Genomic DNA, 6,053 nt, shown 5'->3' with positions numbered 1-6,053 from the left:
ATGTTTTGGTGTATAATTTGTGTATATAAAGAGCAAACTATTTAGTAGTTACAGGCTAGCATTTAAAAATGGTCCAAATTTGGTAACATGAATAATTAGATTATAGACAGATTTACTTGTTCTTAACAAAGCCATTCAGAGAGCTCTCTTATTTGTGTATATAAAAAGCAAACTATTTAGTAGGCCTATTTAGTAATACACATACATACATTTATTTATTTATTTTTTACATGCATGCATACAACAGTAACAGTAATCCAAATTTTACGAATATATTTAAATATGCATTCAAAATACACTTAATTAATTATTATATTTTCGGTTTGTGTGGATGATTCATGTTTGGTTGAATCATTTGTGTATACAAAAAGCAAACTATTTAGTACTAGTTGAGGCCTGCTTTTAAAAACTGTCAAAACTTTGGTAACAATGTTTAGATTGATTTTAGACAATTTTACTGTTTTTGAACAAGGGCCTTGAGAGCTCTTCACTGAATTTATATCAAAGGTCTTGTGCAAGTAGTTCCTGTCGTCAAAGAAACATTTCAAAATGCGGGGAGAGTTTCAACACACCCCAGAAAGCAGATACTAATCTGCCGTGCCCCTCTTTTCCCTTCACGTGTGTGTGTGTGTGACATACTTTCACACACTCAACAGGGCAGTGCATGATGAAGTGCGCCAACGCTCGCCTGCTATTATAAGACAATAAGATAACAAGCTCCCTTATTCATTCAGAGGAGAATTTCAAGCGGCAGAAATCAGAGTAACGTACGGCCGCCTGCGCCGGGACATTTTTCCAAATTTATCTCCGCTGTCTCCTGACGTTTTAGTCGAAATACTGCGGGTGAAAAAGCTCTGCTTAGCGCGAGACGAGTTGACCTTGTAAACCTTGACTTATTTTGTTCGCTCTTTGTGCGGAAGCGAGAAAGGGAGGGCGGAGAGAGCAGGGGAGAAGTCGTACCTGTCATGCCTTTCAAACAAAAAGAAAAACGAGCGCTCGGCCCCGACTACAATTATTCCCTGCTGTCTGGAGATTCATCAGAGAGAGAGCGGCCGGAAAAACTGCGGAAAGAAAAATCGAGAGTACCAGAAATCGAGCGAGTGCACAGAAAGGAACTAGACGGCCATCGAGGAGAGAGAGAGAGAGGGAGAGAGAGAGAGGGAGGTAAAAAAGGCGAGAAGAAAGAGGATTTGTCAGTGTGCTTTAGTGGAAAGCTCACAGCTAAAGGCTGAGGTGGCAGTAATGAAACATTCATAATCGGCACAGACACGCTTCAACACACTCGCTGACACACTGTTTAAGCACTGCCGCCACTCCAAGGTCACTCGCACACACACACACACACACCTGAGAACAACCAAGACGGAGCAGTGTGAACGGGAGCGCTCGCTCACACACTCACGCTTAACACACTCCAGTCTCACGGCGTCATGTGACGTTTTTGAGGAGGCATCAGTGGTGGTCCGGACTCACTTCGTACAACATGATCAAAGATTACAAAAAAACAAACACTTTTTGACAACTTATGTGTTTGGCAAATAAACAAAACAGGGTTCAAATCTGTAAAAAATTAAAGGAGATGTTCACTTCCAGAACGAAGATGAACAGATAATCTACTCAACGCCTTGTCATCAAAGATGTTCATGTCTTTCTTCAGTCGTAAAGAAAATTTGAGAGGAAAACTCAAATTTTTGAGCAAAACATTTCAGGATTTTTCTCCATTTAATGGACTTCTATGGAAAAATGCAGTTTAAATGCGGCTTCAAACGATCCCAGCCGAGAAAGAAGGGTCTTATCTAGTGAAACGATCAGTTATTTTCATTAAAATAATACAATTTATATACTTTTTAATGTCAAACGCTCGTCTTGTCTTAATCTGCCTGGACTCTGCCTGTTTTTGTTCCGGTTCATGACAGTTAGTGTATGTCGAAAAACTCCCATCTCATGTTCTCCCTCAACTTCAAAATCGTCCTATATCACTGTTTTACTTTTTTTGTTAAGAATGTTTGATCTTCTTTGCATGTTCACTTTGCAAAGACTGTGTCAGTACTTCTGCAGCGATGTAGGATGATTTTGAAATGATTTTTGAAGTTGAGGGAGAAAATACAATTGGAGTTTTTCAACATACCCCAACTGTCTTGAGTCAGAATACACAGAGTTTGAGATTAAAAAAAGTATTTAAATTGTATACATTTTATGAAAATAACCAATCGTTTCGTTAGATAAGACCCTTCCTTCTCAGCTGGGATCGTTTACACCCGCATTTGGGATCATTTGAAGTCGTATTTAAACTGCATTTTGGAAGTTCACCATATCAGTCCATTATATGGAGAAAAATGCTGAAATGTTTTCCTCAAAAAACAATTTCTTTACGACTGAAGAAAGAAAGACATGAACATCTCGGATGACAAGGGGGTGAGTACATTATTTGTAAATTGCTGTTCTGGAAGTGGACTTCTCCTCTAAAGATTGTTTTAAGGTTTTTCCTTTGATGAAAAGAGGTTGTGCAGATGACAGAGCCAAGCTTTAAAGAACATGATCTGCAGATATTGGTTGCAGGTTTATTGTAACATTGAAGTATTTTTTGTGAAGCTGCTTTGAAATATGTATTGTGAAAAGACATTGACTTGAACTGAATTGACTGGACTGACAGGTTCACGAATGTGAATGTCCTTTCACAGCTTTACAAACATTATTTATTTATTTATTTACTGATTAACAACTTTGGATCATATTTAATCCAAATATAATGAACTGTCAAATATTAGCATTATTTTGTAATTATTACGAGCTCAATCTGTAATCACTGCATTAAATCCGTTTAACTTAACGCAGTACATGACGTTAACCAACAATAGCTGCATATTATTACATTATGGACATTATTTTAACATACAATAATACTTTCTAATTGTAAATAATTTTAATATTCAATGTAAAATATACAATTTAAAAATACAATTTAAAAAAAGTGCAATAATATAATAATAATACATTATTAAAATGACTTAAATGCTTTAAAATGTGACAGAACAAGCATTTGAATAAGCTAAAACCACAAAAACACGTACAGTTGAGGTCAAAAGTTTACATACACCTTGCAGAATCTGCAAAATGTTATTTATTTTAGCAAAATAAAAGGGATCAAACAAAATGCATGTTATTTTTTATTTAGTACTGACCTGAATAAGATTTCAGATAAAAGACAATTACATATAGTCCACAAGAGAAAATAATAATTGAATTTATAAAAAATTACCCTGTTCAAAAGTTTACATACACTTGATTCTTAACACTGTGTTGTTACCTGAATGATCCACAGCTGTGCTTTGTTTTGTTTTAGTGATAGTTGTTCATGAGTCCCTTGTTTGTCCTGAACAGTTAAACTGCTGCTGTTCTTCAGAAAAAATCCTTTAAGTCCCACAAATTCTTTGGTTTTTCAGCATTTTTGTATGTTTGAACCCTTTCCAACAATGACTATGATTTTGAGATCCATCTGATCACACTGAGGAAAACAGAGAGACTCATATAAAACTATTACAGAAGGTTCAAACACTCACTGATGCTCCAGAAGGAAAAACTATGCATTAAGAGTCGGGGGGGTGAAAACTTTTGGAATTTGAAGATCAGGGTAAATTTAACTTATTTTATCTTCTGGGAAACATGTAACTATCTTCTGTAGCTTCTGAAGGGCAGGAATAAATGAAATAAAACAATAATTTAGGCAAAATAGGAAAAATGTACACATCTTCATTCTGTTCAAAAGTTTTCACCCCTTGGCTCTTAATGCGTTGTGTTTCCTTCTGGAGCATCACTGAGTGTTTGAACCTTCTGTAATAGCTGCATATGAGTCCCTCAGTTGTCCTCAGTGTGAAAAGATGGACCTTAAAATCATACAGTCATACAGTCAAAAAAAAAACACAGCTGTGGATCATTCAGGTAACAACACGGTATAAAGAATCAAGTGAACGTAAACTTTTGAAAGGGGTTGTTTTTGTAAATTTTACACTATTATTTTCCCTTGTGGACTATATGTATAAAACAGATATTTGTACTTAAATAGGTTGGTATATTAACATATTTAATGAATAAATCATAAATCATACCAATAGTAATAAATCATGAACTGGAGAAGTTGGAAAATGTTGGGCTTTGCAGTTAAAAGTCAAACAGTACAGATTGTGTCAAAGCAGCTTTACAGTGGATAATAGTTTATAGGAAAATAGTGTGTCAATAATGCAAAAGGACAAAAGTAAACACTCAATTTTCAGTTAAAGGCAGTTCATCATTGAATTCAGAGACGTCATCATTCAACTCAGATCAGTTCAAATAGTATCTGTGCAATCAAAAAGGTAGATAAGCAGGGTTCGGTGGCAGGATGAACTTGAACTAGTGATGTAAATGAGTGTTCAGCTCTGATGAAGACTGAACCGAGCCATACGCTGAGAGGAAACAGTTGCAGTAACAGCCTGTTTAATTGTGAGGGTCAGAGAGAGGACAGAAAACAGTTGTGAAAAAACTCAATTAGGATACTTTTGGGGCAAGAAACCTTGAATAACTTTATAAGTGGACTTTAGGGAAATAATAAAACACTATAAAAGTGTAGAACATGACCTCTTTAAACTGCCAGTGGAAATGGCGTGTTTGTTTATTTTTTTGAGGCTTTCTCTCCGTTTCTGTCACCGTTCCCCTCATTAGATCTCGTGTTCGGAGCCCCACCGGCTGCCATGTTCGGTCTTCAAGCTCATTTTTCTCTCTTTATAGGTTTGTGCAGTCTTGCAATCAATATCTATCAAAAGTATTACATAAATAGATTTGTCACCAGTGCATAGAGACGCAGCCATTTAAAGGAGTAGTTCACATGCAGGTGAGCAAACAGAAAGAATTTTTATTTTTAGGTTAATTAATCCTTTATTATTTTATTTTATTTTATTTTTATTGTATTTCTTTATATTATTATTTAAAATTATTATTATGAATATAATAAATACATGTTGTTATTTTTAAAAATTATAATTAAAATTTACTTATCATACAAAGATGTTTCATTGCTTTGAAATAATGGCTTATTAATTTGTGTATTTTATCTATTTTTTATGTTTTATAATCACAGAGTAGCATTTTTTGTTGGAATCAAATTGCAGATAATAATTTTATATTGAAAGTCAGTTGTCTTATTAAAGAACTGTTTGCGGTCAAAAGCTAGTAAGTAATTAAGTAAGCAAGTAAGTAAGTAAGTAAGTAAATAAATAAATAAAGTTAAGTAAGTTAGTAATAAAGTTAGTAATGATTTCACAGCAAGTAATTAGGCAGAATTTCTAAGCTATTCTTTTCCATAAATTGAAAGTGAATGGGGACTGGGAGTGTTAAAATAAAATAAAATAAAATAAAATAATAAAGCATTATATTTCAAAGCCACACATATTTGTGTGATAACTAAAGTAAAATAAAAAAATAATAAAATAAAATAAATTAAAATAAAATAAAATAAAATAAAAAAAATAAAGCATTATATTTCAAAGCCATACAACATCTTTGTATGATAAATAAAATAAAATAATAAAATAAAAAAATAAAGCATTATATTTTAATGTCATACAACATCTCTGCATGATAAATAAAACAAAATAACACAAATAATAAAGAACAATGCATTATATTTCAAAGCCATGCAACATCTTTGTATGATAAATAAAATAAAATAAATAATAATAAAAAAATAAAATATTAAATAAAATAAAATAAATATGAGCAATGATTTAAATTTCTTCACATAAAGCTAACAAATTACATGACTTTAAACCTTGCTCACGTGTTATATAAACCACTTTTATCATATTTTTATGCATTTTGTTGTCATTTTTGCACCTTGATGGTCCGAGACCCCACTTTCCTTGTGTGGATCCACACCAGAAAAGGTTTGAAACAACACAAGGGTGAAAATTAATGATAATATTTACATATTTAGATGAACTAACCCTTTCTTAGCTTGTTAAAACTAGATGTATGCAGCGCGTCAGACGATGCAGTTTAACGCAGGATAATTACCCATT

The sequence above is a fragment of the Labeo rohita genome, chromosome 25 (assembly GCF_022985175.1).
Source record: "Labeo rohita strain BAU-BD-2019 chromosome 25, IGBB_LRoh.1.0, whole genome shotgun sequence".
NCBI lineage: Eukaryota > Metazoa > Chordata > Actinopteri > Cypriniformes > Cyprinidae > Labeo > Labeo rohita.
This window is presented reverse-complemented; position numbering follows the sequence as displayed.